The sequence below is a fragment of the Chiloscyllium plagiosum genome, chromosome 23 (genome assembly GCF_004010195.1).
Source record: "Chiloscyllium plagiosum isolate BGI_BamShark_2017 chromosome 23, ASM401019v2, whole genome shotgun sequence".
NCBI lineage: Eukaryota > Metazoa > Chordata > Chondrichthyes > Orectolobiformes > Hemiscylliidae > Chiloscyllium > Chiloscyllium plagiosum.
The window spans coordinates 13,501,520-13,512,302 of record NC_057732.1 but is presented as its reverse complement, the minus strand read 5'-3'; positions in this window follow the sequence as shown (position 1 = coordinate 13,512,302).

Below are 10,783 nucleotides of genomic sequence, written 5' to 3'. Positions count from 1 at the left end.
AGTATGCACACACAAACCCTTATGAATCTGTTCATTACAGGACGTATTGTTTTACAAGGGAAAGAAAGACTTGCATTTATATAACTCCTTTCACAATCTCAGAACACCCCAAAACATGATATAGCCAATGAAGCACTTTTGAAGTATATTTAATGTTGTAATGCAGTTCAACAGCAATATAGTAACCAGATAACATATCTTTAATGAAGTTCACAAAGAAAGCAATAGTATATTATTCCATTTCTAAAGTGTAACTGGGTACGAAACAAAGTTCTATTCAATAATCAGCCCTTGTCCACAAAGGTGCAAGAGTATTTTGATTCAGATTGGAGGTCTGACACAGGTTTCATTTGTAAAAGGATCTGTTAATGGTTGAAGGCAATGTGGTTCCTGTACTTTCTGTCCCTGGTGAATTATCTTTGCCGCATAAGTAGTCACTCTTGTTTCCTTATTTCTGCTTTTGTAAGTATGATGCATAAGTTCCGATGAAATACATCATAGCTGACAGGCAGAGCTCAATTCTGCTGGAACAGTGATGGGGGAGGGGCCGTACAATAAAAGAGAACTGTACCAATCTTTCTAGCAGTAAGCTAGAAGGTAAATTAGGGGGGGCTGTTCAGGCACGATGGTAGTACCCTTACCTCTGAACCTGTTCCTGAAGTACGTGTAGAATTTCTGAACAGGTTGACTAGAAAGTTCTGCTGTGAAAACAAACAAGGTGAACTAGAACCTTCCACGAGGAGGCAGGCAACTATATACATCGACAAAGCCACCCCCCCCCCCCCCATTTTATGGGACAGTTAGCATTTCTCTGATGGTGGAGACCATTCCCACACATAGCTTCATGGGGAAAACAGCTCTTGCATTCAGTTGGAGGGCAAGAGTGGGTGGGGGAGGGAGTCAGCCTGTAGTTCCATGTCACAAAGAGTTTAATGCGGGTATGAAAGAAAGCTCTGTTGTTGCCCCAGTGATCCACCTGGATAGATTCAGCATTGTACTGACTGGAACCAGTTGAATCTTACTGATTGAGATCCTTGACTGGGGTTGTTAACTGGGGTCAATCAGGTAGTCCTGGCTGACCAATATTAACAGGGGATTCTGAGTCTACCTCAGTTCAGGGACTTGGTGCTGGGATACCAGCCTCTGTGCAGTTAGTTCAACCACAAACCTGTGGAACTGTTGCCCTCGCCACCCTTCCAAATTATAATTTACACAAACCTGTCAGAGGGCTTGCCCATTTGGAGATAGCCTCTTCCCTAGTCTCCCAATCTGCTTCTGCAGAAAGTAAAATAAAACAGCAAATCATGTACGTAACACATAATGATCTCACCCATCTTGCACGCTTCCAGTGCACCCAGTAAGTATATCTCTAACTACTGCTGGGTATTTTACCTGGCTTTCCCCTTTGTCTCAGTCAGGTGATTCAGGAGAATTGGGCACTGTTAAAGCTCCATTAAAGCATCGGGGGCCATATAATTGAGTAGTGGGCTTGCAGGCAGCACATTAGGATGTTGAATGCAGTAAAGACGCTAAGCCAATTTCACACCTGCAAGCGTGGCCTGGAGACTTGCTTAGCAAATTGAAGTTGGGTCTTGAAGAACTGTTTGCACCAACATAAATCGATAACATTACCGGGGATTTTCCAGAGTTCTGCTCATGGTAAGTTTAATGAAAAACAAGGAACCAGATGTAAAATACTGCAGAATACCAATTTTGCAAATCCTCCATCACAAACAATGCTAGGACTGTGAACTTTGCTTCCACCTAGTCCTGGTGGTTTGTTCACATTAAGTGGTGTTATTGACACCAGCAGGACCAGGGGGTGTCAGCTTCTTAGCCTCAGCACCAATACATTTGGGAGGTGGGAGGGGGGGGGAGGAATGGTATCAATTTCAGCAGGGCGAGGGAGGACATCAAGGGGGAGGCAATGGCTTGTGGTATTGTTGTTGGACTGTTGATCCAGCATCCCAGGTAACATTCTGGGGACCTGGGTTTGAATTCCGCCACTGCAGATGGTGGAATGTGAATTCAATAAAAAATCTGGAATTAAAAGTTTAACGATCACCATGAATCCATTGTCAATTGTTCGGAAAACACCATCGAATTTACTAATTTTGATTCGGGAAGGAAGCTGCCGTCCTTACTTGGTCTGGCCTATACATGATTCCAGATCCACAGCAGTGTGGTTGACTATTAATTGCCCTGTGGGCAATAAATGCTGGCCTAGCCAGCAACGCTGTTTTCCTGTGAGTGAATAAAAAGAGAATCAAGGTTGAGGTTGTCATGTATAATTTCAGGTCTTATCAGGGATCCAAGAAGGTACGGTTGTTGAGACAACAGTAGTGGGTCAGGCAATCACCTTCATAGTTATTTAGGGGTGAAACCTCTGGAAATTCCTTGTAATTAGAACTAATGTTCCCTCTAAACTGTGTGCTCATACAGGTGCTCTGATGTTCCTTACAATGTTATCAACATTGTGAGGTGGAAACCTGCATTGAATTCCAGTTGTGGAGATCCAGCACGAACTGTGGAGATCTGCTCAGCAGAAAAAGAATGTTAGAGGGAATGCTGGTCAGAACCCTAAGTACTGTGGAAATTTTCCAAGTAATTCCAAATGCATTTTTTAAGAGAGGACTGATACATCTTGAACTGGCTGCAGATCTAAATCTGGAGAGAGAGGCTCATGGAATGTCATACTGATGTCAAACTGTGAAGGGAACATGAAACACCAGCCCTTCATAAATGGGGGTGCCAGGCAAGTCAAACAGGACTAGACTGTGATCTCTTGTGGCAACTACCCTACCCAGCACCATTGTGGATTATGATCCAATCTGCAGGTATACTTTGTGAGTTGTTTTTCCTTGAAGAACAGGGGTTTAAAAGCCAGCTTCAACTCCACTGGAATGTACTAGTGTAACTGAACATTACTGAGTACACCAGCCTGAGACTGAGTATTAGTAGGCTGTGAAGAACTATTCCCTAATCACCAATGTGTTACAGCTGAAGACTGTCTCTTATTGAGGGTTGAAAGTCAACAACAAGCAACCAGACAAAAGCAAATAGGACAACAAAGAAAAAACAATAAATGACCAGTAAGGGTCCTCACTTTCTGGTTGTAACCCCGTGGTGGGTGGGCCTGTCACCATGTAATGACAACAGGCAGCTAACTTGTCACTTCTAGGGTGGGGTCCTTGATCAAAGGTACTCAGTATCCAATTGAGAGATGAGTCATTGGGTACGTGGGTAGCCATCTGAGAAGTATGCCCATGTTGCCCACCCTCCTGCACATCTGTTCCTCTTCCCCCACCCCTACAACGTTACCTCTGGGACCACAGTGATCACCATTACCTTCCACATTGTAGCTCCCAAACACAAAAGCAGTAAGCATCTCATTGACCAGCAGCTCTCAGCAGATGGAATTTCCACCCTCAGGTTCTCAATTTCATGGGAAGGCTTGTTGTTAACCTCACCACTACCTGATAGGTTAGACGTTCGGTGGACCTTCCCAAAAAGAGGTGTTGAGGGTCTCTCTCGCTGATTTTCTAGTTTCCAGATGAGACCACAACAAGATTCTATCCTATGTGTGTATTATTAAAAGGATTTTGAATGTATATTGCTCTAAATTTACATTCCAAATGAAGTTTCTGAAAAATAATAAATTGCTGTTTCACCATGTATGATTATGGTCCAGAATTTGTAAGTTTTCTAAAAGTGACACAGATCAGACGCAACTGTGTGCAGTGCTTGTGGAATAGGTTGATTGTCAGTACCTGGTCCTAACTTTTTATGCATCAATTGCTATTCTTAGCTTCATACCATTTGAGTAAATTGGTTTCTGTTTTGAGAATTTTTAAATCTATTCTCTCCATTTGATTAATGTCAAAGTTCTCAGGACAACTAAATCCCGCAAGGATTTAGGGAGAGACATCTATAGAGGGATAACTTGCATATTATCCATTAAAAGGGAGAAAGGCATATCTGTCAGGCAAAGGGGAGCATTCATTTTCTTTGTGGTGAGATTGTAGATGGCAGACGTGTGACTCAGTTGTGTGTGAGGAGAATGTCTGTGGAGGAGTAACATGGGATGAGAGTTGAGGGAGGGAGAAGGTTGAACTTAATCTACATCACCCATCGGATTCTTTTGCATATGTACATCAGTGGCCCAAAGAGGGAGGGAAGTATATTAGGAAATCAGATCGTGGATACTCTGATGGTCAGGTAGGTCGGTGGAACAGTGCAGACAAGGATTACACATTAGATCCCAGACATAGCAGACTCCATGGGTACAGTCTGGCACCCCATCACTTACCTGGCACCCCCTACCCATCTGGCACTCTAAACCCTTAAGGCACTGACAGCCTTAACTACACTTACCAATATATTTAACCTTTCACAGCAGCTGTCAAAATGCTCGAATGTACTGCTGGACGTTTAAATCTTAGAACATGATGCACTAACTGCTGATAAAAGGCATGTTTGACTTTCCCTCATTATTTTGGATTAGAGAAGAATTGTGTTCATTTTAGCTAGTCCACATTTCTGAAGGAGCTTGAATTAGTGGTCCCAGGTAGAAATGCAGAGTTCATTGCCGACATTAAAAAAAAATTGCAGAGCAGTATTCCAATTGTGATAGCCAGTCCTCAGAATATCCAACATACAAGATTCTAAATTTCGTGTCAAAGGACTTTCAGCTTTAGTTTTACTCTCTGGATATGTAGCATTCTGAATTCACAATGCGCTAAACCACCACTTACCATGGTAACTATGGTGATCATGGCAGTATTCCAGAGTCAAGTTAACTTCAAGCATCTGGGATGACATTCAGCATATTTAACAGCTCATCTGACTGGGAAGTCAGTACTGCTGGGGTGGGGTGAAACATGGAACAGATATTACATGCCTATAGCATTTTAAAAATGAAAGTACTATCAAAGATGGTTCAGCATGCACTCATTCATTGCAACCATGACATAACAATATCCTGCAAAAACTCCATCCTATTCTCTCAATTCCTCTACCTCTGGCACATCTGCTCGAATAAGGAGACATTCCACTCACGAGCATCCCAGATGTCCACCTGTTTCGAACAATATGCTTTTCCTCCCTCCATCATCCAGACAGCCCTCTGCCATCAAATCTCCATTCCCCAATCCACTGCTCTAAACACACCACTTTGCCAACGGAATACAGAGACCCCTTGTCCTCACCTGCCACCACACCAGCCTTCGCATCCAACACCTCATCTTTAAACACTTCTGCCAACTCCAACTAGACCACACCACCAGCACCTCGCCTTTATCTGAACTAAACTCCATCTGCCACTTCTCAGCTTATTGGCCCATCTGATCAATATGCTGTTGTAATCTGAGGTAACTTTCTTTGCTATCCACTACACCTCCAATTTTTTTGTCATCTGCAAACTTACTAACTTTACCTCTTATGCTCACATCCAAATCATTTATGTAAATAATGAATAATGAAAAGTAGTGGACCCAGCCAGTTCTGTATCCAAATGGTTAGTTCTCCATGTATTCTGTGAGATCTAACCTTTCTAACCAGTCTCCCATGGAGAACACTTGAGTGGTACTACGTCTATAAACATCTACTCCCTCCACCACTGACATTCAGTAGTAGCATTGTATACCATCCACAAGAAGCATTGCAGAAAATCACTAATGTTTCTTAGACAGGACCTTTCAATCTCACAACCACTACCATCAAGAAGGACAAGAATAAGAATAGATGGGAATACTACCATCTACATGTTCCCCTCCATTCACCATCTTGAAAACATGGCGTTGTTCCTTCAGCATTGCTGTGTCAATAATCTTGGAACCCTTAAAGGCATTATGGGTACACCCCCACTAAATTGACTGCAGTTGTTCAAAGAGGCAGCACACCACCACCTTCAAGGGCAACATAGATGGGCAATAAATGCTGACCCAGCCAGTGATGCCCATTTGCCACGAATGAATAAAAGCAATACTGCTCAAGCTATCCTCATCCAGGGCCTTCATAAGGAAATTTGTTTGTCAGCAAAGTTGCACAGCATATCACCACAAAGATGTATGGGCAGCACGGTAGCACAGTGGTTAGCACTGCTGCCTCACAGCGCCAGAGACCCGCGTTCAATTCCCACCTTAGGCAACTAACTATGTGGAGTTTGCATATTCGCCCCATGTCTGCGTGGGTTTCCTTCAGGTGCTCCGGTTTCCTCCCACAGTCCAAAAATGTGCAGGTTAGGTGAATTGGCCATGCTAAATTGTCCGTAGTGTTAGGTGAAGGGGTAAATGTAGGGGAATGGATCTGGGTGGGTTGCGCTTCGGAGGGTCGGTGTGGACTCGTTGGGCCGAAGGGCCTGTTTCCACACTGTAAGTAATCTAAAGCCTGGAATCCAAGGTGGACCACTTTTGGTGAAACACTCCCAGTTTGATCCAAATGTTTGAAGTGCATTAAAATTCTAATAATGTGCTTTTTGTCACTGATGATAGAATGGACAGCACTTGGAGTGCCCATCTAGTGGTCTGGTCTTGCAAAATTGCAAACAGTTTACTTTAACTGGGTTTGTGCCTCTGTAACTGAAAGGGTGCTTAAAATAAAGGCAGCTGCCAGGAGAACAGGCATTTACTTGCATGAAAATGCATCTTGGACTCCATCCCAGCCATTTGCTACACAAAACATCTCGATGTATCCGATAATCTGTGAATCCTTGTGATAAATTAGAAATGGATGTAATATATCATATTTCCTGACCTCAGGATGCACGCAAGCACTTTTCAGCCAACAATTACTTTTGAAGTACAGCAATGCAGGGAAACACCATATTCAATGCAGCAGCATTTCACAAACAGCAATGAAATAATATCCAGATCATCTATTTTAGCAGTTGGCCAAGTTACTGAGGGAGTTCCCTGGTTTTCGCTTGAAATTGGGCCATGGGACTTTTACATCTATCTCAGAGGACAGATAGAATGGCTGCTTCAACTCTCGTCTGATAGGTCACATGCTCAACAGTGCAGCACTTCCTCAATCATGGAGAGCACTGTCATCCTTAACTTTATGCTCAAATCTCGTGTGGGATTTGAACCCATTATCCGTTTTCGAGGCCAATACTGATCTTCAGGATAATTTTATGTTGTTCAGTCACAGGATGCGGCCGTCGCTAGGCCAGTATTCATTACCCATTCATAATTGCTCTGATGAAGGTGGTATTGGCTTTCTTCCTAAATTGCTTGGCATATAGGGACATCCAATGTACTATTAGGAAGAGAATGAAGAGCATTGAATGAATAATGATAAAACTTAAAAGTCAGGTGACGTGGAGGGAAACTTGCAGGTGGTGGTGTTTCCATGTATCTAATGCACTCGTCTTTTAAAATAGTGATGACGATTTTGAAGATGTTGTTGAAAGAGCCTTACTAAGTGCAGTGCATCTTGTATACAGTATACATGATGCCACTGTGTATTGAAGGGAACAAATGTCAAAGGTGGTGGATGTGGTGCCAATCCAGAAAGTGGTTTTGCCCTGGAAAGTGTAATGCTTCTTGAGTGTTTTTGGAGCTGCACTCATCCAGTTAAGTGGAGAGTGTTCCATCATACTTCTGACTTGTGCATTGTAGATAGTGGACAAGCTTTAAGGAAACAGAAGTTACCTGTCACCGAGCCTGTACCTGCTCTTGTGGTCACAGTATTTATATAGACTCAGAGAGATTTACAGCACAGAAACAGACACTTCAGTCCAACTTATCCATACTAACCAACTATCCTAAATTAGTCTAGTCCCATTTGCCAGAATTTGGTACATATCCCTCCAAACCCTTCCTATTCATATAACCAACAGATGCCTTTTAAATGTTGTAATTATATCAGCCTCCACCACTTCCTCTGGAAGCTCATTCCAGACATGCACCACCCTCGGCGTGAAAAGGCTGCCCCTTATGTCCCTTTTAATTCTTTCTCCTCTCACATTAAACATATGCCCTCTAGTTTGGACTCTCCTGCTCCAGGGAAAAGAGCTTGTCTATTTACCCTATTCATGTCCTTCATGATTTTATAAACATCTGTAAGGTCATCCCTCAGCCTCCAACGCTTCGGGGAAAACAGCCCCAGCTTATTCAGCCTCTCCCTATAGCTCATACCCTCCAACCCTGGCAATCTCCTTGTAAATCTTTTCTGAACCCTTTCAAGTTTCACATGGCTTATCCTGTTCAGGTTCTGGTTAATGGAGATTATTATGAAGAAAATAGCAGTTAGTAAAGATGTTAAAGGATGTAGAGAAACATGAAAGAAGAAAGGAATGACCCAAAGAAGCCAAGTGACTTTGACATCCCTACTCCTGAAGACAGGGCAGAGCAGAATTCAGTGATGATAGCAAGTTAGTCTTCCAGTAACCTGATATTAATCAGCAGTATGTACCATGGCATCCTGCAGGAAAAGATGTAAAGTGTTTAGATTGGCTGCTATAGCTCTCATATCCTGTTATCACAATTAGTCAGAATTCATTGAATGGATGATGGTGCAAGGTCCTAGATTTCAATATGCTTTGCAAAATGTAAGAAGCTTAAATGAGTGTTGTCAAGACTAAGAACATGGTGCAATGTGATACCCAAATAAGCAATAACTGAAAGTTTGTCTGGAGAATATCCAAGTACTTCCCTGTGATTCCGTTACATGTACTCCTAATTATTTAAAAGTACTGTTACACTGTCTGTTTGATCCAAGTGTTCAGTCACCTGTCCTTATGTCTTCTACAATTGTGTATTTTTATTGGCTGATCATGCTCCAATGAAGCACCTTTGGGAATTTTGCTCCATTAAATGTACCATATAAATACACCAACCAACCCAACCACCCTGTGGCTCAACACTTCAACTCCCCCTCCACCAAGGATATGCAGGTCTTTGGACTCCTCCATCGCCAGATTTCTGACGCCCCTCCCCCAAGTCCCTCCTCTCTACCTTTTATCTTAGCCTGCTGGACAAACTTTCCTCATTCCTGAAGAAGGGCTTATGCCCGAAACGTCGATTCTCCTGTTCCCTAGATGCTGCCTGACCTGCTGCGCTTCTCCAGCAACACATTTTCAGCTCTGATCTCCAGCATCTGCAGACTTCACTTTCTCCTCCTAGAACATCCCATCATCCACTAATAATTGGATTGAGGGCAGGTGGTGAATCCTATTACCCTCCACTCGTATGGAAATGGCATGCCAGCTGAAAACCAGTCCACATTATCATGAATAACAGGTACTATAACAACAGAGTATAGCAATTTTATTGACTGACTGGACTCCTTAAAGTACATGAAGTCAATCTTATCAACTACATCAATTGGAGTAGACTGAAATAAACCCTGTTATGATTGTATGAAGACTAAATCACCCTCCTCCCTTCCATAATTAGTCCTGCTGAAGGATTTATGCCCAAAGCATCAACTCTCCTGCTCCTCAGATGCTGCCTGACCTGCTGTGCTTTCCCAGTGCCACACATTTTGACCCTTCCACAGGTACATAGGGTACTGGGGCTGGTGAGCTCATATATCTAGATGCCAATATGTTCCAGAAGGAAAGAACAATAAAACCTGTAAATGATATATATTGTCTGACTTGTATTTTTGAAAATGGAACCCCCATATGATCAATGCATTGAATTCCAATTATTCCATTTTTAAACCCCATTTTTCCTCTTCTGAATTATCAGATTACTGCCAAAACTGTGGGGTTCAATCCCTGTATCACCCAAGAAAGGCATAGAGGTCTGCCTCCATATACCACATACTGTAAAATGTTGAGGTACACCAAGTATCCGCAAGTGTGGAGACCTGAGGAAGATGTTCTCACCTTACAGATGTTTATAAAATCATGAGGGACATGGATTGGGTAAATAGACAAGGTCCTTTCTCTGGGGTCACAGAGTCCAAAACTAGAGGGCATATGTTTAATGTGAGAGGAGAAAGAATTAAAAGGGACCTAAGGGGCAACCTTTTCACACAGAGAGTGATGCATGTATGGAATGAGCTGTCAGCGGAAATGGTGGAGGCTGGTACAATTACAATATGTAAAAGGCATCTGGATTGGTATATGAACAGGAAGGGTTTAGAGGGATATGGACCAAAGCTGGCAAATAGGACTAGATTAATTTAGGATATATGGTCAGCATGGAAGAGTTGGACCGAAGGGTCTGTTGCCGTGCTGCATATCTCTATGACTGTATAAATACTGTGATCACAAGAGCAGATCCAGGCTAGGAATTTCTCATTCTCGTATACATGCAACACTTTGCTCTTGGCTACCCTCAATGTCCTAACAAAAATGCAGAAGAAAGTGGACTGTAAGTGAGCAAAAAAATCTGAGGCCCTTATTGTACAGAAGGCACAGCTACCAATAACGAGGATGTTACATTGATGTTGAAGGCATTTGATTTTCCATGTTTGATTCCAACTGTCCAGCCACATTGGAGGCTGGCTTTACACAGTTTTGAATAATGCCGGTCCGAATGAAATGTTAATGGCTGAAAACACAGTGAGACAGTGAAAGTACTGGTTCGACCCTTAGCGCTCACTGCTTTAAGTGTATCCGAAACAGAAACTCCCCTACGTAACTGGGCGGAGTGTGCTGGCTGCAGAGAAAGCTGCTGTGTGGGGGCTGCCACCATCCTCTAGAAACTCTGTCTGCTGCCTCACCCAGAGACTCCCAACACAGTGTAAAGTCGGCCGCGGACGCATTTACGCATTATTGACTTTGCGCAGGTGGCGAAATGGAGACACTTATTTCGACACAGCCACCGTT